Here is a 25,257-nt window from a genome sequence, read left to right as displayed (position 1 = left end):
GATATGCAGATATTAACGAATGCAATATCCAGGGGAGGTGAATGCCATAATTTGGCAGGATCTTATAATTGTTCATGTGCAAAGGGTTACACTCGAGACGGCTTCACAAACGGGTCAAGGTGCCAGGCGGACAGTTCAGATGCTACCCTTCTGCGATCGCAGGTAACGAAAACTTAAATATACTGCGTGTGTTAGTGTTATCTTAATTGTATCAATTAATTTTCAAATAAATGTCTAATAAAAATAATCATCAATTGATAATTAAATTCATAAAATCAAACTCGCTTTAAAACACTTAAATTGCACATGCAATTTAGACATAAGATATACATCATTAATTACAATTATTTAACATAACAATAATATTTAAATTATTGATTTTTGTAAACAAGATATTTATACTTTATTCTTTATAAATTTTAAAATTTTTGAATACAATTATTTAACATAACAATAATATTTAAATTGTTGGTTTGATATATATACATTATTTCTTTTAAATTTTAAACTTTTGACTTCTTTCATGAACACAAATTCTCTACCACTACACCAATTCAAACTGTATTGTATTGATAGACCACCATATTCAACCTTGGAAACAAGGGCTGTCAGGGTGCTCCCTTTCCCGTTCGCCACTTCGCCAGCAGTTTATCGAACGGCTCTGGTCATCCCCATCGGATGGCGAAGACTCGGCAAAATAATTGGGATGACTAGTCAACGAAGTTCTAGAAATTATCCTCGCGGTAAACAAGATTTTGTCAACACGGATTAATATTCCACCCTATATACGAGTTTACCACTACGCGTAATAATTACCACTGTTCAATACGCCAAAGCACAAGTAAACTTTATATTGCGCGACCTTAGAGTCGTATCTTTGCACGCTTTTGAATGAATTTATTTACCTTGTTACATCGTCGGCCTCAATCATACAGCCACATTCATACTTTTCCTCATACTTTGGATAAAATAATTTTTTATCATTAATTTCGACTAATTTGAGGTATTTTTTATTTGTATTAGAAAGAGAATTATTGATTTTAAGGTAGGTAGTAAGATATATCATTGGAGTCTATGTAATTCAAATTTAAGTTTGTATTTTTGTTCATGGTTCTTATGCAGCTACCTGTTCTTTCTAAGAAAATATAATTATTTGGTGTTTTGGTTGACCTTTTCAATAGTATGTACTATGTTTGTTGTTTGTTTTTTTTGTTTTTTTTTTTTCTTTGGGATGATTTTGCAGTTCTATGTATTATTTGATTTTTGATTTGTAAGTTTTTAAATTTTTCTATTAAAATTAAAATTTGTGTCTTTTTTTATTTGTTTACGTTTCAATAAATTCTATAAATTGAATGTTTAATAAACATTTTTTAATATTATTTTTATTTTAGACACAAAAAAAGAGTAATAAATTTATACAAAGATATTTTAGTTTTGAATATATTGAAGAAGATAAAAAATTTAAGAACCTAAATATAATTTAATAGGTTAATCTAAGGGCTTGAAAATTACACTAATTAATTGATAGTGAAGATATGAAATTATAAACAAAGATACATAGCTATTTAAGTTTGATTTTGATTCATCAAAAATAGGATCCCTAATGCTTAGGCAAGATAATTAATAATAGCTTGTGAATATTTGATACTAAAAATGTATTCAATTGTCAGTTAAAGTAAAAAGCACTTTGTATTAACATATGAGAAATGAGTAATGTAACAAAAATGCAATAAAAATGTTGTCAACCCTTCCATACTGGTGCACAATGTAAGCCCCAAATTATCCACCCCATGTAAGGCCTCATCCTCAACCACTTTGGTCCCAAATCCTACTCTAAACCCTTCCCTTCAAGCCTCTAATTCTACCTCAAGCATCCAGAATATACAAGATGGCATTTCTCCTAAGACCTCAAAAGATAAAAAGTTGCTTTTGTTTTTATCAACTAAAGGTTTTTACCATTCTTGACCCTGACCCTTGTTTTGAATCCTTGTCAAGCTTTGAAAATACCTCTACTTCCCACTTTGATTCCCCTGAACCCATTTCTCATCCGAATGCACCTACCTATTCTTTGCCTACAAATTTTAGATCTAATAACTCTTCAAAATATCTTTAAGGGTCTTTTTCAAGAAACCAGCCCAAAAATGATTTCTACTCTAATGGTACAAAGCTCCATAATTTATGAGAGAGAGACAATACATTTGATTCCACTAGTACTCTAGACATGTTGTGATCATACACCATTATAATTTACATCATTACAATTGAGACACATTTTTTTAAGGGATAGAGAAGTTGGAAATAAGAAAGAGAATATTCTTACAATTCACTTTTATGATAAGAAATTGAATATTGGCTGAGACCAACTGAGGAATGGCATCATCTATGTAGGCAAGTGCAAATTTTCCCCTACATAGCCATTTCATCAAGGAATCATCTTAAAGACTAAGAATAGATTGTTTATATTTACATCAATTAATTTTGTTGTTTGTTCTATGTTTGGTACACAACAAATATTTTTTGGATACTACATTAAATAGTTTGGGATATCATTAAAATCTCTAATATGATAATATAGGCATTGAATCAACCTTCTAAGTGTAAAGCAGTATTGAAATCTTACCAGTTAGTGCTTTTTGTTGGTCTAAAGAAGTTGTATATACATTGCAACCTTGTTCAAATCAATCATTACAAAGTCATATGAAAATAAGAATACAATTCTAAAACCAATAGAAAATATTGTTAAATTTACATACAATTAAAATCTTAAAAAAATATATTCATAATCTAATCAAACGAAGTATATTTAGAACTCAATTATAAGAAGGCTATTATAAGCTTCCTCATTCTATAGAAAGCAAGAAGCTCAATAACCATGAAATTATTGGGAATGGAACTAGTGGAAGACCCACCATAAGGACGCAAGAATAGTACTTGGCTATGAGTAAAGAAGAATCTATGATGAGGTGACCCGTATAATCGAACCACACTTTTCAGGATCACATTTTATAGCAGGAGTAAAACCCATCAAACAGACAGAAATTATAAAGCGAACCACCACTCTCAATGCATTTGGGTTCGCAACAACATTTTCTGTTCGGGCAAAACTGGCTCTTAATGCGGACAAGTCTTCAGGATGATTTTACTTAATGAAAACAAATCCCTAGTTTACATAGAATAAATAAAACCATTATTCATAAAAAAACATATATCTCCAAAGATTAATCTACAAGATACCAATATTTCATTAAACCCTATAAACTCGGGAAAACTCTTCTTTGATGTAACGCCAATTTCAACTTTAATCTATGATGGCAGCTGCGTAGAAGGCAGGTATTTTCGGATTGAAAGCAAATGGCTATTTAGTTGAGACATTGGTGGAAGTACATCATTGACTTGGAATATAAACACCAACTATATGACGAATGAGCAGACGTGTAAATATGAAATGAGAAATGTTTGCTGTTGACAGGTTTAATGAAATATCGGTGATATTTACCTTATAGAAAAGTCTAAGTACAACTCCAATGTATCGGAAGTTTAATACTTGAAACGATCATTGTCTTCGATGAATAATGATATTATTTATTTTTTATTATTAGTTAAGTTTGTTTTTTTATTTGTTTACATTTTCAATAAATTAATGTAATTCAATGCTCAACAGATTTTTTTCTGAAATCTACATCAAATTCAGACAAACTTTTTTCTGATGTAATAACAATTTCAACTTTAATCTATGGTGGCAAATTCGTAGAAGGCAATTTTTTTGGTACTGAAAGCAAGCGGCTATGACTTGTGACATTGATGGAAGTTTTTCATTGACTTGGAATTTAAACCCTCATTATATAAAACAAAGAGGAGACTTGTAAAAGTGAAATGAGAAATGTTCTGATATTAACACGGTTTAATGGAAATATCTCCAATGTACCTACCAACTCCAATGTATGGGTAGATTAATCTTTGGAATGATTGGTGTCTTCGATTAATAATTATATTATTTATTTTTTATTATTAGTTATGTTTTATTTTTTTTATTTCTCTATATTTTAATAAATCAATGTAATTGAATACTTAATATATATTTTTTATATTATGTTGAAATATTATTTTAAAAAAAATAGTAAATGTATATAATTGAATGAAGATAAATGTTTAAAAATTGGAATTAAATTCAATGTACAAAATCAAGTGTTTGAAAATTATTTTTCTACTAATTGATAGATAATATTATGGAATTATAGACAAGATATATGACTATTCAACTCTCATTTGAATTACTCAATAATAGGATATCTAATCTTGATGCAAGATAAATAATAATAGCTTATATCTAATTCATAGAGAAAATTTGTTTGATTGTCGTTTTAGGTGAAAAGCATTTTGTGTTATCACATGAATAATGAACAAAGTGATAATAAAAGAAAAACAAAAATTTAGATAAGGTTGTGTATTTGCATAAACAAACACATACAAAATAAAGTACAAAGATAATTCCATAAAAATAATATTTATATTTCTTGATAGCATGGATGATTTGGTGCCATTTAAAAGTAGGAAACACTAGTTCCTCTAGGTATTCAACTATGCATCAAAGTTAAGGAAGTAAATTTCTACAAGCAACTTTAGGAAGAGAAGGTGTGGCTTGCTCCTCAAATGCCATGACAAGTTCTTAAAAATGATATGTTTGCAAAATGTCCATTTTTAAAGTACCAACAAATGAGAGACTAGAGATTAAATAATCTAGATGACCTTTTTAATATAAATGGAAAGATGAATCTCAACTTGAACTAGGATCTTCCATGTGTGTTTAAATTTTTGAATTTCTATTTTGATCAAGGACTTTCCACAAAGTTGGTTGCAAGACAAATTAGTTTGGACATAAATTTGTATCATCCCACTCCACTAAATAGATGAACTAGGAAAATTTCTCAAATAAAAATAATCAAACATGTTTAATAAGAAAAAAATACTTACTATATTTTTAAAATACACACGGATTGAATTGAAGTGTGCAAAATGAAAAACTTGTCCTCCAAACTAAAAGTTAAGCAAGCACATTGTAGTTTTAATTGTTTGAATATAATATCATATTATAGCTTTCTATAAAGTGTTTCCCTGAAGTGTTCTTTTAATTGAGTTCACTCCATTGTTGAAGAGAATCATCTATTTGCAAGAATTCTCATGGTTTTGAATCTAAAAATTTATAAAAAAAAATGTCTAATAAAAAGGATTTTTTGTCTACTATAATGCAACAAAAATATCTAAAGTAGTCATCTCAACCAATACTAAAATCAACTACATGCATTTATTAAATCATAAAAAAAATGATCAATTTGTATTAATTCAAAATGATAATCCACAAAATCTTTATGTAGACAACCAATTGGTAATTATATCCAATAAATCAAACCAAACCCTTTAAAGCATTAAGAATTTGAAGTAGATCATTTTATAGACCATGATATTGAAGGAGGCACCTAACTATACTACAAACAAGACATATGCAAGATTTGAACCTGTGACCTCTCTTACAACAATACAAGTTCTCCACCACTAGACTAACTCACATGTACCATATTATATGTTCAAAACCAAAAATCATCCTAAAACAAAAAAAATATCTCACAACATAATCTCCAAATCCAAACCTTAAACTTTATCTCAAAATATTACAATCCTAAAGGAGGAAAGTGAGCCCTAACATATAATGTCAAAATTGAAACTTGCAAAAAAGAGGACAAAATCTACAAGTTGGAGAAAGGGTGAACCAAGTCAAAGAATATCCATTTATTGGTCATGTAGATGGAGTGCTACATCACAAGGGGTTGTAGAATGGCACTCAATTCTATGAAACAAAGGCTAGTGTAGTTCTTTTTTTCTCCTCCACCACTTCGCCAGTAGTTCATCAAGGTTGGACTTAACTATCACATACTAAGGCTAGGGTCCCATGGAGTGGGGCTTCCTAAAAAATAGAGCTGGCACTGCTGCAATTTTTTAGGAAAATTTTTAAAATACTGGTCCCATGAATTTTGTAGTGTAGTTTTGCTTAAAAGTTTAAGCTCCAAAATTTAAGAAATTTGGTCATCTTATGAACATAATACATTTGTCTTCTATACTATGTACAATGATACAAACAAGTAATAAAAATTATTTTCTCTTCCAAACTATTTTTAATGCAAATCTAAACATAGATATTCTATAAGTAGAGATAACATGCCTAAGTTGATAGAGTAGTTTCTAGCTCCCACCCCATTTTCAGCTGGTAGAGCAGTTTCTAGCCCCACCTGCTTAAATATACAAGTAGAAACTCTTTTTTTAAAAAAATATTTCAAATAATCCATCTTCCTTAAAACCCACCCAAAAAATTTGCCTCCTTGGGTGGCTGTTTCCTTTCACGGTTACTGTTCGCTGTCAATCCCACTTAAATTTCAAAATTTTTAAATGGTTTTCTCTCATAGAGGGTAGGGGAAACTGGAATTGAACAGCTTTCCTTACGTTGAAGGGAACAATTTTTCCTTGCTCATTTTAACCAAGTCTTAGCATAATTGAGGATGAGGATGGTTAAAAAAAATTGGGCAGTCCCTCATGTAGGAGGCAGTTGAAGAATTGGAAACGTTTCTTTCAAGATTATTGTGCAGAAAAAGGTAAAGATGGTTTCAGCTGTGTTGTTTTGTTAGTATTTACTTTTATTTTGCAGAAAAAGGTAAAGATGGTTTCAGCTGTGTTGTTTTGTTAGTATTTACTTTCTTGTGTATTTTCCTAGTCTTTTTAGCATTTGTAACTATTTAAAAAGAATAAAGGGGAGGGAGAAAAAAAGGTGAATGCAGTTTTTAGGTCAATTGGAACATGAATTTTTAGAGGAGATTATTTTTTTATTTTTTATTTATATAAATGTATAAAAATCTAATATAGGAATAGGGATATTTAGTTTTAGAATTACTAACATAAAATGTTGATATTATGTTGAATTTATTTGCTATTGTCTAGAAAATAATGTTTTCAATTTAATGAATGTGTGAATCTATATGGTCTAAAAAAAATATGGTTCAATCCAAAATACCTTGAGTTTTTTCAAGAGCAATATGGACTCAATCTTACTTTGAAAATTGAATTGTGATGTGTGGCAATGATTTGGAAAAATGTGCTTAGCTAAACTTACTCACCTTTGCTTTCTTAATAGCTCAATGTGTCAAGATAGCATGCGTAAGAACATCATTGGAGAGAATGCTTACTTATGTTCTTCTAGGTCAACCCATTGGATGGGCTAGATTAATGATGATGGGGAATACAAAAAGTAAAATTCATCACTAGGCATATGGCCTATATATGCAAATATGATTCTTTTGTCATTTAAAAAATCGAAGTGTGCTTTAGATTTTCTTTTTATTCCCACATCTAGAATATGAATTAATAGTCTGCATTATATATGTTTTAATAACATGACATAGCAAACTGTCACACAAAAGTATGTTCGAATTTGAATATAAAAATAATAAATTTTGAGTGCACTCCGTAAATTTAAATATCATGCCACTCATAAATAAACCATGGCATTCAAATGGTAGTCTTGAGGTTGGGAATGAATGTATGAAACTAAGTGCAAATGAGTGCAATAATGGCAAGTAATGGTGTATAAGAATTTGTGTAAAAATGTTGGTAAGGTAAAGAGGCATCAAGCTATAAGCCAAATATAGCATGACTATGTGACTTGTTAGTATGTTATTGTATTGAGAATTAAGAACATTCTATCAAGGTGGACAAAATTAAATGGAAATACCATGGGTATAAAATTTCATTATTATTTTCCCTCGTCTTTGATGTTCATGTGAATCCATCATAACCATTCATTTCAAAATAAATGAGTATTTTTAGTAAATATGAAAAGCAAATATCTATACACTTATACAAAGAATATATGGTCCATATATAGATTAATTGATCATTTTTGAATTATTTTTTTTGTGTTATTTGGTGTGAAAATCCCATCCAATCCTACAAAAGAACAAAACATATGCAATGAGTAGCTCCCATGTTGCAATCAAAACAACAAAAAATATGAAATAGTATCCTATAACTTAGAACCATTATTCAAGACATAAGTGATCAACTTCCAAGAAAAATTATTCTGATGAGATAAAGTGGGATAGGACCTAAACCCTTACATACTAGCCACATGACATAGAATAGGGGTCTCACAAAGAGTGAGAACACCTAGAATGGAGACTAGCTAACACAAAAAGTTCCAAAACTAACTAAAGACCAACAAAAAAATAACAGAACACTAAACTAGAAAATAACTAACACCAAATAACCAATACCACCCACGGGAGACACAAACCAATGGTATACATGATAGAGGTTTCCACATCTTGCCAATATTGGCAAAATTATTTGACCCTCTTTAAAAAAAAATCTTTTGATCAAACCTTTTCCTAACGAAGTAACAAGGTGAAATATCCCCATAATATATAATGGGAAAACAATAAAATATCCTTAGAATATTTCTGTCATCTGAACACATGCAGCTTGCTTCTTGACAATTATTTTAAGCAATTTCAGATTTGTCGTTGTAGCTCAAAACTTCAAATATAAATATATAGAAATAAATAGAATAGTTGCATTATTTATTATGTAGCGGACTAGGAAGAACAAAAGTTTTGATACAAATTGATTTCTGTGTTTATAAGCACTAGACATTAATATATATTTGGATTTGGAAGGTTGAGACAAAGGACTCCAAGCTGCGGTACCAAACAACAATATATCATATTTAAAGTTCGATACTCAGCACCTTAGCAGTATAATGATGATCTATATCACTGTTTGAAATCGGCTTCAATTCTACAACTATACATACTGTGATGAAAGAAAAGATTCCATCATATTCACTATAAACCTCCAAGAAAGGGACCGATAGTACAGACAGTCCTTCCTTATGCCTGCGACACAAACTGCCACTATTCAAAAAATAAGCTAATGATAAGCTATGATTGTGAGAGCTATCACCGTTCCAAACTTAGGTCTATCATATGAAAAGTAGTGCCGCATAACCCAACTCAATAATAATTCCTCTCGAATTAATATTATTCTATGCCAATATAAATAATTGATGAATGCAAATAACATCAAACCTGCTAGGAACATACCTATTCCACTTCAAAGTAGTACCAAAAGAGTTTCATGATATAGCAGAACTCCTTCCAGCTGAGACACGTCCCTCAGATATGTCTACTCATGATAAACAATTATTATCAAGGAAATTCATACCTTTTACATTGATTGAAGGAGCACTATATAAAAGAGGACATGGTGATTTCTTATGAAGAGTGGTCTATACACATGAAAATAACACATTTCAAACGAAGGCACATGAAGGAATAACAGGGAAACATCACAATAGAGATACTAATACTCAAAAAATCTTACTTTTTAGATTCTGGTGGCCAACAATAAGGCCTGCAAAAAAAAACAAAAAAACACCAAACTATGTGATATCTATCAGAGAATAGAACAACCTACATCCTAAGATGAGATGCCCCTACAACTTGCACAAAATCCATTTGAGAAGTGGGTAATTTGTTTCATTGGACCAATTGACCCTTTGGCTAAAGCATCCAAAGCAAGATTCATTATTACCAAAGTGGATACTTAATTAAATGGGCAGAGGCCAAACTAACTAAGGATTGCATTAACATATACAACAACTAAGTACATCTACCATAATGTAATCACTCAATCTGACTATCCTCTAAGCATAACAAGTGACCAAGGGAAGCATTTTGTAAACAAAATTATCAAGGAGCTCTTGAATACTTTTATGATTAAACATAACTAAAGTATCCCCTATAATTGACAAGATAATGGAGTCAGTGAAGCCTTAAACAAAGCCTTGGGAACCATCCTAACTAAGATATACAATGTGAACAAGATAGACTGGGACATTAAAATACCCACAATAATTTGGGCTTACCAGACTACCTATAAATGGGCCACTACACATTCACCTTTTCAGGTTCTCTATGGCCTAGAAGCTATGTTACCCATCAATTTCACTATTAACAACCTCAAGGCAACACTAATTCTCTGGCTCATAGAAGATAAATCCATCAAAAAAAGGCTAAAAAATATAGAAATATTGGAGGAAGATATATAGATTGTAGAAGTTCACCTCCTAACAGAAAGAAGAAGACAAAAAACCTGACATGACTGGAACCTGACAACAAAACAATTCAAAATTAGAGACATAGTCATTCTCTATGATAGCAAGTTCAAGAAACAAGGTAATCTTAAAGTTTGATGGATCGACCCTTACCAAATCAATGATATTTTAGAATCCAGAGCAATATGGTTAGTGATACTAGAGGGAAAATCCTACAATCCTATGTTAATAGAGCTAGAATCAAACACTATCATCAGGATAATGGACATACGAGTTGACTTGAGGACATGTCAAGGTTTTCTCGAGGGGACGATGTTGAGCAAAAAAATGGGATCTAAACATTAGTCTAGAGAGATAAGGATGTAATCTGGTAATAGAGTTTTAGAATATGCAACCTAGGAAATGGATTAGTCTTTAGGGATATCATCTAAGGGTTGTTTACCTAATAGAAGATATAAGTATAGATAAGATATCTAGCTACCAAGTAATATAATAGAAAGAAAATGTAGGAAGAATAGAAGTATAGTGCCTAAATTATAGAAAGTATCAGTGATAACTTTAAGAAACCCCCCCTCAAAAAATTGTATAAAATCTTTGCGAATATTTATTTATTTCTAAAAATAATAATAATGTTTATTGGCGAATCTTGGAAAACGGTCATTGTATGCATTAATTACTATTGCATTTCTTTTCATTTAAAAATAATCTTTTATAAAAAAGTAAAGGCATGAAAGTTGAAATCATTAACGAGTTTAAGGGTTAGACTATACTTTATTTGGTTTCTACCATTAACTTAAAATAATCTAAAAGCCCTCTTTCTATTTTGTGATATAAAATTTACAAACAATTTGTAATACTCATGGGGCCAGAAATTGCTTTTAGACCATTGGTTTTCATTGAAGTCAACAATTCAAAAGCAATTTCAAACCCCAAGAGCATTACAACTTGTAGGTACATTTTACCTCATGGAATACAATGAAGGTCATTAGATTATATTTTAAATCAATGGTGGAAATAAAATATTGTTGATATAACCCTAAAGTAACTAATAATTATGATATATTATTGGTGAATTAATTTGGATTTCTACAATTAATTATAAAATGTTGACGAATCTGATCCAATCATGTATCAAATATTGTGGTGAATATTTAAGTTAAAAAATTTAATAAAATAAATTCTCTGGCGCTTAAAATAAAATTAAAATAAAAATTTGTTAAAATGTGGTGATTTGGATCACCTTAAAAGTTGAAATTATTAGCCAGATTTGATTCCCAAATTTCAAAAAATAGCCAATTGGCAAATATTAGCCACTAAAGTTTTCACTGAAAAGTATTTAAAGGAGATATTAAGAATGGACTTTTCCTATTGAAATATTAATATAAGAGATTTTATTATCAAGCCCGATACTGTGTATTATGTTTTCTTTCTGTTTGAGTGACTAGATTAGATCTAGAATAAAGAAATTTACCACCTCAATAGGATTGACTAAAGGATTATTAGACTACAAGTAGCATAAATCCTTTGGGAGTAGAACTATGGTTTGTCTCCTTTAGATTTCTTACTAACACCACAGTAGGAAGCTTAACGAGATGGAAATTAATAAGTATGAGAAATGATTACGAGAAAAGCGAAAGTGCAAAAAATGCAAGTTTAACTTCTCTGTTATATTTATCTTTACATATAGGTTATCGAATTCATTTTGAAGAAGTGGGTAAAGAAGAAAAATGGGTACATGTAATGGATGAAGAAATATATGCTATAGAAAATAATTAAACTTGGAAGTTAGTGAATCTTCCACAAGGAAAACATGAGATCAATAGGAGTGAAGTAGGTTTACAAGACACAATTGAATGCACATAGTGATGTACAAAAGCGTAAAGCCCGACTTGTAGCCAAAGGTTATTCACAACAACTTGATGTAGACTACAATGAGATATTTACATTAGTAGCACATTTAGACACCTCAAGGTTAATATTAACCATATTAACTCAAAAAAAGTTGGAAATAGATCAATGGATGTGAAATCAACATTTCTAAATGGTTTATGGAAATATATCAATGGATGCGAAATCAACATTTCTAAATGATTTCTTTAAAGAAGAGGTATGTGTCAAGAAGCCACAAGGATATGAAGTTTTACACCATGACAAAAAAAATTACATTCTCAAGAAAATTGTCTATGGACTCAAAAAAGAACCAATAGCTTGGTATAACATAATTGATAGTTAGCTTTATCAAAATGGTTTTAATAGATGTAGTAGTTAGCCTAAATTGTGCACCAAGATGAATGAGAAAGGTGAGATGATAATTTTTTTATTATATGTTGATGATTTTATATTCACTAGTGAAAAATCAATTGACATGTTCAAATAAGCTGTGAAAATAGAATTTGAGATGACTAATTTGGGTTTTTTGAGGTACCTTCCTAGCATTGAATTAAATTAAAATGAAAAAAAGGTATATTAATTTCATAATCTAAGCATGAAAATGACATTTTGAAGAGGTTTAACTTGATGAATTGCAAAGAATCCCCAAAAATAATTGTGTGAGGTTTGAAATTAAGTAAGGATGAAAAACAATCCAATGAATATCCAACTTTTTATAAAAATATTGTTGATAGTCTTATGTATTTAATAGCAACAAGGTTGGACATAATGTTTGTAGCTAGTCTTATTTCAAGGTTTATGGATCCTCCAAAAGACTCTCATTGGAAAGTAGGAAAATTAATTTTCAGATATGTTAATGGAACAAAGAATTATAGACTCAAGGTCAGGTGATTTCAAGCTGGTAGGATACACTAATAGTCATTGTGTAAGAAGTATTAATGATATGAAGAGTACTTCTAGTTACTTTTTTATTTTGGATCAAGTGTAGTTTCATGGGCTTGAAAAAAAAATCCATTTGTCACTCTTTCATCTATTGAGTTAGAAGATGTAATAGCCACAACAAAATCATGTCAAGCACTTTGGATGAGAATAATATTAAGAGAATTGAGGCATAAACAAAAAGAGGTGACAAAGAACTATTGTGACAACAACTTAGCCATAACACTATCAAAAAATCTATATTTGCATATTGACAAAATATGTATTTTCTTAGGGAGATAATCAATAATGGAGAACTATTCTTAAAACATTACAGGTCTAAAGAACAATTTGCAAATATTTTCAAAAAACCACTAGGGAAGGAAAGCTTTGTGCATAAAAGAGATAGCTTGGGATTAATGGATGGAAATAGTTATGAAATAATCCTAATTACTCCATTTACTCCTCTGCACAAACTCTTCTCCCTCACCCACCATCTCATGTCATCTCCATCTCACTCATACAGGTGAGATTAATTTTTCATATTCATCTCAAGCTAACCGTGTCCTCTCATTCATCATAAACATGATGATTTTGAATGGTTTTTTTATAGCATAGTCTTTATTCTAGATTATGACACATGAAGAAAATTGAAAATTTAATTATAATTAATAATGTTTATATTTTCTTGTTTTGTTGGGCATATATGAATAGAGTAGGGCATTCTTTTCTATAAAGTATGTGAGAATATAGCAGAAGTTTGTATTGTTATAGAAACAATAGGATAGTTGTAAAGAACAAGCGAAAGTATGTTTTTTGTGTGTGTGAAAATGAAAGAGCGGAAACTCTATTTTATAAACCAAACTTGTATTTTTTTAATTTGATATATGAATATTTGTAGCATTTGTAGTAAAGTTTTTGTGTATCTTTGTTATTTCTACCCTCCTTTTTACTTCTATTCTCCTCTACCTCTTCCTTTCAAATCAAAATCTGTCTTCCACCGACAATTGTCAAAATCTAAAAGTTCATTTTGAAAAAGTAACAAAATGGATCTATTTGAAAGAGAAAATGAAGTCAATAGGAGGAAAAACAATTTAGAAGAGAAATCCTTTCATCCGCCTTTACTTGACCTAAATCTCTAATCACCATAACAATATACTCATATTTAGTTTTCCATTCATCACAAACAATCATCCACACTACTGAAAGAAAATAATTTAAAAGAGCACATTGCATCTTTTAGGTAGAGAGATTGGTAGGTTTGTTGATGTGTTTTAATTAGAGGCCAATCTATGTCAAACAATGAATAAGATAGCGATAACAAACACATAATTTCAAGTTCAATGCTAAAAAAATATAACAATGTGAAGCAAAATTACTTATTGATGGGGGGAAAATTTTCAGTTTGGAATCTTCTACTTTGCCATTTTTAAAGGTTCGAGCCAATCCTTCTTTTCAGTAATTAGAACACTTAATTTCAAATTGAATACAAAAAAATTCTAACAATGTGAACAAAAAATACTTATTGATGAAATATTTATGTGGGGAACCTTTTTTGTTTGGAATCTCCTACTTCACCATTTGTTGTCTTTTGTTCAATGTGTTTTGGATCTCCGCACCATGTATATTTTTTTTGAGTTTTACAATGCTCTGTTGTTTGTTTCTCCTTCCTTTTAAAGAATTAAAAATATTATTGTGAGAACCTATTGAAATGCTTCCAAATCAAATAAGTCAATTCAATGAAAATTCTCCACAAAATTATTTGAATTGTTGGAATTGAATATTAACCAAATATTGAGACTTGGTGTGGTGGCATGTGTTGACCATTTATAATTTTCTTAGATATCTATACCAAACTTTATTGACCTCTTAAACTTAAGGTCATTTTAAAATTTAGTTAAATTTTTAGTGTTGTATCAATTTTTTAATAAAATATTTATAAATTTAATTATATACTTCCTATCAAATTTATAAGATCTTTTATATAAATTACAATGACCTAATCATTACACTTCCTTTTGATGGAAATAATTTTTAAAAAATTTCAAAAGTTTCATTTATATTTATCAATCAAGAAAAGTCTTTACAAAAGATGATGCTAATATTATGTTATTAAGAGACGACTTTAATATCATAACATTGTCTTTATAATAAATGGCACTAATATTATGTTATTAAGAAACACTTTGATTTATAATATATTTTATATAAATTACAATGACCTAATCATTACAACTTTTCTTGATGAAAATAGTTTTGTAATAAAATTCAAAAGTTTCAATTATATTTATCAATCTAGAAAAGTCTTTACAAAAGATGATGCTAATATAATGTTTTTAAGAGACAACTTTAATATCATAATATTATCTTTATAATAGATGACGTTTCCATTTATATTTGTCAATCTGAAAAAAGTAAAAAAAAAATAATGACACTAATATTATATTATTAAATAATAACTTTAATATCATAACATTGACTTTAGTAAAAGCTAACGCGAAAATTATGTTATTATGAAACGACTTTAATATCGTAACTTTTATGTTTGTGAAATAAATTAACTTTGTTCAATACGGGAAACCACAGGTAAACTTCCTATGGTGGCAGCTTAGACCCGTCTCTTTGCACATTTTTGAAGGAATTTACTTTACTCACATTCATTGGGTGATTGTGGAAAGGGTAATTCTCGTTTTGAGATTGAATGCAAGGAGGACGAAGATACTCGGATGGTGACGCCATTTCTTCTTGCTTATTTATTTCTCCACAAGTTTATTTATTAAAAACTATTTTCTAAAAATAAATGAATGTTACACATGTATAAGTTTTTGATTTAACCTGTGTAGTTTTCCTTGTTTGAAGTTTTAGATCACATTTTGTTATTATGTTATTATTTTTTTATTGAATTTATTAGATATAAATATTTTTAAATATTAAGATTTTAATTCTTTGTCTATTGTTTAAATTTTAAAGTTTGATAAGTCATAGAAAATTTAAATCATTAATTAACTTAAAAAATTGTGAAAAATTGAGTTTATCAATTTGTATAGAATGATCTCCTAATTCTTCTATAGAAGAGAAGAATCTTATAGTTGCCATATCATAATTGAGTTCTTAAATATGATTTCTTTGACTAGACTACAAATAGTTTTGTAAGGATCTTAATTGTACGAAAACTTAATAACATTCTTCATTGATTTTATTATTGTATTATTATCTTTATATGACTCTCTAATACTTGATTTGAACAAGGTTTCCTAGTTTTTAATTTGTGCATAGAATCCCAACTTAATTCAAATTGTGTCTTTATATACAAGAGATCCAAAATTTATCATAGTATAACTCAAATGAAACAATTAGTTACCAAAATATTATAGTGAAATGGATCCTATAAACTAGATTCTCAAATTTATTTTTCACATGTATGTATAGCCATTGTGAATATTATGTATATTTGTTGAAACTAGATGTGACTCAAAATGCATGATTTAAATAGTTCCTAGTCCATGCACATTTGCATGTGCAATCTCCTTAGCCCAAAAAAAAGCACTAAGTCAGAAGGTTTCAATGCTACTTTCCTTCTATAAGGTTGATTTAATGTCTATATTGTCATAGAGATTTTAATCATCTCCCAAACTTTATAATGGAGTATCCAAAAAATATTTGTTGTGTACCGAAGATAGAACAAACCAAAAAAACTGATTGAAGTAAATTTAAGAAATCCATTCATAGTCTTTAAGATGATTCCTTGATTGGTCTCAACCAATATTCAATTTCTTACTATTGGTTGAATTGAAAGAGTACCCTATTTCTTTTTCCAAACATTTTCATTCCTTAAAAATATGTTCCTCAACCATAATGGTGTATGATCACACCATGTCTAGAGTACTAGGGGAATCAAATGTGTTATCTCTCTCTCATAAACTACTGAAATTTGCACCATTAGAGTAGAAATCATCTTTCAACTGGTTTCTTTAAAACAAATCTTGAAAAATATTTCCAAGAGTAATTAGATCTAAAATCTTTAGGTGGAGAATAGGGAGGTGCATCCAAATGAGAAACAGGGTCAAGAGAATCAAAGTGAGAAGTAGAGGTAGTTTCAAAGCTTAACAAGGAATTGGATCTAGGGTTAGTGTTAAGAATGATAAAATCTTAGGTTGATCAGAAAAAAATGCCTTTTTGTCTTGTGAGGTCTCAAGAGAAATATCAAACAATATATTTTGAGCACTTGGGGTAGAAGTATATGCCCATAGGTAAGGATTATTAGTAGGATTGGGGGCCAAAGTGGTTGACAATGAGGTCATAATCGGGTAGAAACTTTGGGGTTTACATTCGACATTAAGATGAAAGGGTTGACAATAATTTTTTGTGTGTTATTGTTACTTTACCCATTTCTCATATGTTAACACAATGTGCTTTCTACTTTAAGGGACAGTTGAGTATATTTTTTGTATAAAAAATTCACAACCTATCATTAATTATCTTTCCTAAGAATCAAAATGGGGCTTGAATTGCTATGTATCTTTTTTTAATAATTTCTTAAGAGTAATTTACAAGCCCTTAGGTTAACCCATTGATTTATATTTAAGTTCTTAGATTTGTATCTTCTTCATTATATTTAAAACTAAAATATCTTTACATAAATTCATTATTCTTTTTCTGTTTATAACATCAACATTTTTTTAAACAAATTTGTTGAATATTCAATTTACAGTAATTTATTTATATGTAAACAAATAAAAAGAATTACAATTTTTTAAATTAGAAAAATCTAAGAAAAAATACAAATCAATTGAAGAAAAATAGAAATCAAAGAGTAAAATCACTGAGAATGGAACTTGTCAAACATCAAACAAACTATTTGAACAGGTCAAACAAAACATCAGATAATTATACTTTTCTTCGAAGCACCTGCAGTTACATAATAGCCATCAACAAAAATATCTAAACTTAAACCTGAGATACATAGAGTTTGACGATATATCTTCGACTACCTACCTTAAAATCAATTACTCTCTTTTCAACATAAATAAATAAATAAGCCCACTGTTCATAAAAACATAAATCTCCAAAGATTAATCTACAAATGTTATTGATACTTGGCTTTGCTACAATATTCCAATATTTCATTTCAACAAAAGAAATATTCAACGTCATTTCACTGTTACACGTACACAACTTAATCAATGAACAAGCCCACATCAAAACGACCTCTCAGTTATTCAAATGTATACCAAACTCAGGCAAACTCTTCTGTGGTGTAAGGCGCATATTTTCGGACTGAAAGCAAAGTGGCAGTACATCATTGGCTTGGAATGTAAACCCTAACTATATAATGAATGAGTAGACGTGTAAATGGGAAATAAGAAATGTTCTGCTGTTGACAGGGTGTAATGAAATATTGGTGATATTTACCTATAGAAAAGTCAGGCACCAACTCCAACGTATGGGTAGATTAATCTTTGGAAGGATTGTTGTCTTCGATGAATAATTATAGTATTTATTTTTTATTGTTAGTTAAGTTTATTTTCTTTATTTGTCTGCAACAGATTTTTTCCTGATATTATGATGAAATGTTATTAAAAAGAATTAGTAAATGTACACAATACAATGAAGAAGATAAATATTTAAAAACTGAAATATAATTTAATGAAAAATTCAAGTGTTTGAAAATTATTTTTTTATTATTTGATAGTTAAAAATTATGGAATTGTAGACAAGAGATATGACAATTCAAATTTTATTTGAATTATTCAATAATAATAGGATTTCCAGTCTTGATGTAAGATATATTTCATAGAGAAAATTTAGTTGAGTATATTTTTAAGTGTAAAGTATTTTGAGTTATAATATGAAAAATTACTAAAGGAATTATGAGGAATGAGTGAAGCGACATTAACAAGAAGACAAGGTTGTGTATCAGATATAAAGTGAAAAATTATTTTATAAAAAATAAATCTTTATATTTCTTGATAATTTTGATGATTTGGTGCCATTTAAAAGTAGGAAAGAATTGTTCCACTAGGTATTCAACTATGCATCAAGGTGAAAGGACGAAAGTATTTTTTTACAAACAACTTTATGAAGATAAGAGTGGTCTGCTCATTATATTCCATGTCAAGTCCTTAAAAATGACACATTCACAAAAGTTACATTTTTTAAGTTAGAGGGAAGGAATAACTAGAGGTTGAATCATCGAGATAGCTTGTTTATTAGAAATTGAAGGATGAATCTGAACCTAGAACTAGGATTCAATTTTGTAGTTAAGGGAGGAAATGTCCCATGTGTCTTGAATTTTTTTAATTCTTATTTTCAACAAGGCCTTTCCACAATATTTCTTTTAAACTACATTAGAGTGGTCATCAATTTGTATTATACCATTCCACTAAATAGATGAAATAGGGAATTTGCTCCTAACAAAATAATCATAGAAGTGAAATAAGGGAAAATCGCTTGCTAGCTTTTCAAAATGCACTTGAATTGAGTTGAGCCATGTACATAGAAAAACTTTATCCTCTGAAGAAATAGTCAAGAAACCACATTGTATTTTTAATAGTTTGTGTGATGTATAAAAATGGAACCAAGTAGCTAGAACCTAATCCCACTCTTATGTACACACAGTGGAATATGAAAGAGCCTAGGGAGATATCTCACTTTGACTAGTTCTTGTAGGGAGGAGAGAGTCAATTAATATCTCTTAGTGTTTCTATTCCTTTGTTGTAAATGAGGAGTAGATATGCAAAATGATATGCAAAATGAAATGCAACAATCAACTAAACTAGGAGATGAGAAACAAACACACTAAACTGAAAATGCAGATTTTGCACAAAATGAAACTAAGAGATAGAAAGCAGAGTTGGAAAATGAATTCAGAGGTGCACCTGTTGCTGAAACTGATGCAAAATTGGCAGATCCTAATGCGTTGGGTGCCCATGTCCCTCTGTTGACAAAAAACCAATCTTTTGAATCGGAGGTCCCGAGGATCTGATATGTAGATCTGGCACTTGAAATTGCAAAACCTTAGGGACTAGGGTGTCATGCCCTGGTCCTATCCCAAGTTGTCACGCCCCTAACTCTAAGATCTGAGATCAGATTTTGGCTCTGAGACTGTCGCTGTGTCTTCTATCGATCCTGAAATTTGTGTGTCCGTTGGATTCTTGTACATGCACTTGCAACTTGAAAAAGGGTGTCTAGGTGGCTATATAGTTTTTTCCCTTAGTTAAACCCCTTGTTTTGGTGATTTCCACATCCACAAATAGCCGATAATATAATAAAAATGTGTGCAATAATCTTGTGCCTATGCAAGATCCTAAATGAATAATAAAGTAAATCTAGAGTTCTACCCTACATTTTGGAGAGAAAACCCTAAATGAGTGTGAATGTAAATGTAAATGCTTCAAATGAGAATGCTTCAATGGATCTAAAGAATGAATGTAAATCTGAAAATGAGTATTATGAAGCTCATACAAAGACATAAAAATAACATGAAACCATACCAAACCCTAAGGGAGAGGTACAGGGCAATCATTAGTCGGTGACCTCCTATTATTTTTCAATATCTTCAAATCTCTTAAGGGATGTTGAAAATTCTTAATGTTGACTTGATGGATGCTTTATTTGCTATTGTATACTTCATAAAACATGTACTTTCACTGCATCAGAAGCTCCTTCAATTGTTAGATCTTAGATCTTCAAATGAGGAAATAAAGGGTTTATGTAGAAGACCCTAACTTTGTTTTGAGTCATAGGCCGATTTAGAGATGATATTTTTTCCCAATCTATTGGATTTGAATATTAAAATACCACCAAAACATTATCTCAAAATTCAGGGAGAAAAATTTGCTACCATGTTGATACCAACATGGTCCGAACACACGGTCTGACCAACTTTTCACCAAATTTTTGGGGAAGCAAGATATTGTGATTTTATAGAAAATTCCAGGAGTTTGTGGAAATTTATGATATTTTAATATGTGAAATTAGGCCTTGAAGGTTTGAAACAAGACATAATTAGGGTATTTGATGAAATGATTAATTGGAGAAATGAAATAAAAAGGTGCACACTTAGGATAAAGGGTCCAATTTTATGATGTGTAGAGAGATGAAAGAAGGCCTTAAATTAAATTAAATTAATTAATTAAATACTTAAGGGGGAATTGAAACGTAAGATGCCAACACACTAAGGTGGGTGCTAACCTAAGCATGGAATTGTACCACCTAGTTAAGGGTGTAAAATTTACGATGCTACATTTAGCCCCCACTTTAGCAGTCATATGGCACTATGTGCATATACAAGATAAAGTATAGAAAAGTAAACATTTCATGAAAAATGATATATCAATAAGCTGTCAGATGAAGCCCCCAGTGAAATCTGCAGTACACTGTTAGGAATCGCACCATACAAAATCACATGTTAGATAAAATCACAAAATAACCTAATGCTTACTAGGGAAGTGATGAAATTTGCAGATAGCTATATGCCCCCTATTTCAACTTGGTAAGTAGTGAGGTGAAATAGGGTCTCATGTTTATCACAGTGAATTATTCAAAAGAGGTGATGATAAATTCTCATAATGAAGCTTGATACATAATTGAAGTGTATCATGGAACATTTGGTAAGGAAGAGAACTGAATCACAATTCCAACACCACCAATGGTGTAAAAATCGAAGTTCTCTAACTCAAGATATGAGAGATTAAGCAAGAAGTAGAAATTAGGGTTTCGGGAAAGACAAAAGTGCATACCTCATAAATAGTAAAAATGAAACTTTCATTTGTCATTTTCTCACTTTTTGTCTTATTTGCAGTAGAGGATCCCACATAGGACTCACGATGCCTTGAAGACAACCTGAGATGGCTTCCCGAATGGAGATCCTATGCTAGTCTATCCTCTCCGATTAGCCGCCTGATGAGGTGAGTGTACTGACCTAACTTTTTCCTTTCTATTAACTATCTGTTGAGTTGACTTTGACTTTTTGGTATGAGGGAAAAGTCTGATTGCATATGTGCCCCCAGGAGGTGCCATGGCCCCAACTGGGCACCATGGTCCCACTAGGGCACCCTCATCCTTCCATGGCATCCTGGTCTGTGACTAAGGTGACCAAGGGTTAGCATAGGATCAGGCTTTCTGATGCTAAGTTAAATGAGATAATGATATTGATTGTTGATTGGTTTATTTTTATAGAGACTACCTTATATGCAAGTGCACACTGTCGGTCATACATATCAGAATCTACACAGATAGATTCCCTGATTGTCTCAAGATTATAGAGAGTTTCTTAAGACAGTAGGGTTATTGGATATCTATAACATGCCATCCATGAAGTTCCATCCAGCGATGCTTATGGCACTCATGGAGAGATGGGATATAGAAACCTTCACATTTGTCCTACCAATGGAGGAGACAACGGTGACACTTGTGGATGTTTACCACATACTAAGGCTTCTCATTGGAGGACATACAATGAGATATCAGGCAGGTCAAACCTCATCTTATTTTAGGATAGAGTGTAGGTACTGCATTGTGTAGGTCATGCCCAATAAGACTAGAGGATGGATCACGATTTAGTGGTTACTACATCCTACTAGCGACATCTACTCATGATGCTACACATGATAGGCATAGTGGGGATAGCCATATGCCCAGATAGATGAGGAAGTCACATACATGGGGGTCTCACTTATACCATCTGAGCAATGGAGGAGTGGCAGATAGTGTTCTCCTATAACATAAGCATACCCCTCACCAAACCATGGTAGAATGGTGATCTATTGCATTGGAGGATTGTGATCGATAGAATGAGATAAAATGTCATCAAATGGAGACCATACCGACGCATGACAACATGGCCAGGCCAACGTAATAAACTTTGGCTTATACAGATGAACCGCCTCCTCAAGGTGTGCTATAACCACATCGTATTCCCATTCTATTTCGACCGTATTAGGCAATAGTTTGGGCTAGAGAAATGTGTTCCTATTTTTATTTGCCACTCTCGAGTGATGGCAAGGAAAAAAGCCGTTCCTAGGCCTTGTAGTGATGAGATTAAGCTGATACAGTCAGATGGTTCGATCGAGATGTCATGGTCCACTTTAATGATTATGTGGGATCTCATCATAGTTACATCACATGGTGTGACAGGACTTACCCCAGAGCCGTTTTTCCTTTAGACTATCCTAGGGGGAATGCTGGACCATGGAGGCGACCAGCTAGGGAGGATCATGAGACATCTGAGGACCTGAGTTATGGAGATACATTAAATCATGAGGATGAGAGAGAGAGGAGAAGGGTGAACAGTAGGATAGAGATAATGATGAGGAGGGAGGAGAAGATGGAGATATTGGTGGGGAGGAAGGTTAGGCTAGGAATGATGATGAGGATGACCTAGAGGAGAGGGAAGAGGAGGAGGAGGAGAGAGAGAGGAAAGAGGAGAGAGAGGAGGAGGAGATTCCCCATCACTCCGTAGATGAAACCATATCCCTAGATCCACCAGTAGTGTTTTATAGAGGAGAGGAAGCCGATCTCAGAAGACTGACTTTGACCTTACATTGATCATCTCCTACATGACCATTCACTGAAGTGCAGAGACAGTATGAGTATGGAGAGGGCAACGACTCTATATTAGAGATGGCCATGACACACGATCTACATTGGCGGGTAGGAGATCCAAGTATAGGATTTTTATTTAATTCAATTTGTTTATAATTTTTTATTATGATGAACATGTGATTTGACTTCATTCCCTCTTCTACAGTCAGAGTATAGAAGTGGCAGTCCCTTATCCATAAAACCCTATCAAACATCGTCACTAGTTCACGCATACCTAGTTCTTTTCATATCATGCATAGACCTCAGAGGAGTGCTAGATGACATGAGGATCTATTTGACTTAGTTCAAATAGAGCTAGAGATCAGGTGAGAAGAGGGGGATCAACTACAATGCGAGCTAGCAGAGTCCCAGGGAGAGTCAGCCATGTATTGAGGTATAGTCATGGATCAAGACTAGAAGAATTCTTCTAGGAGTCACTCATGGTCTTCATCCCATTATACACTCATGGGACCACCATGACAAGGACCCTAGGGCTCGGGTAGTCACTAGCCATAGATAGTGTATAGTAAATGTGTTTAAAGTTAAGGACAATGTAACTAATGTGATCTAATTAAGAGTATAATTAAACACAACATGATGCATCCTAACTCCAAAATACATAAATAAAATTGCATGATATACTAGCACATAAAATGTAATTCCTAAAAATTTACATAATGAATTCGAGATAACCAAGAATTTAAAGTATGTTTGTTAAGAATGAAGCAATATAGATCAAATGTTAATACTTTTAATACTACATTATTTAATAAAGACATGCTATCATATCATACAATTTTGAAGAAGAAAAGAAAGGAAAAGAAGAGAAAGAAGAAGATTAGGTATAGTATCTACGAAGATGCATAGCATTTACGGGCTCCTTAAGAGGTGTACCTTCCACATCTACTATTTTGTAAGCACCTAACCCGTAGACCTCAGTGATGATAAATGGTCGAAGCCAATTCAACCTAAATTTTCCTCTTTCTTTAGGTGAAGCATTCATGTTACGCTAATTCTCATAGAGCACAAGGTCACCTACTAAGAAGGAATTCTAAATGACCTTATCATTATAACTTTGCTACAAGGATTTATGATATGCTTGAATATGCTCAAGAGCATTTATATGTCATTCATCAAGCATTTCAAGTTGTTGAAGGCATTGTTATAGATAAAAATCATCGTCGTAATACCCTTAAGAGAAATTCTTGGTGAGGGAATCTCTAACTCTAAAGGCATAATAGCATCAATACCATAAACAAGATTGTAGGGGTACCCAGAGTACTCGTAGCTATGCACACACTTGTTTGATAAGCCCAAAGAGCATAAGTCAATAGGGTGTGCCAGTCCTTACCATGTTTGTTTACAATCTTACCAAGAATTTTTTGAAGAATTTTATTAGACGACTTAACTTGGCCATTAGATTGAGGGTAATAGGGTGTAGAAAATCGATGTTTAATATGGTATTTTTTGAGAAATTTCTTCATATATTTGTTCTCAAATGAAGTGTGATTGTCAGAAACCAAAGTGGAAGGAATTCCAAATCGAGCAATAATATTATCTAAGATGAATTGACAAATTACTTCAGTAGTAGTGGATCGAAGTGGAACCACTTCTACTCACTTCGTAAAGTAATCTGTAGCAGTTATAATGAAAGTATGTCATTGAGATGAGGGAGGACAATTTTTTTCAATAAGATCCAAGCCCCACAT

This window comes from Cryptomeria japonica, chromosome 5 (assembly GCF_030272615.1).
Source record: "Cryptomeria japonica chromosome 5, Sugi_1.0, whole genome shotgun sequence".
Lineage (NCBI taxonomy): Eukaryota > Viridiplantae > Streptophyta > Pinopsida > Cupressales > Cupressaceae > Cryptomeria > Cryptomeria japonica.
This window is presented reverse-complemented; position numbering follows the sequence as displayed.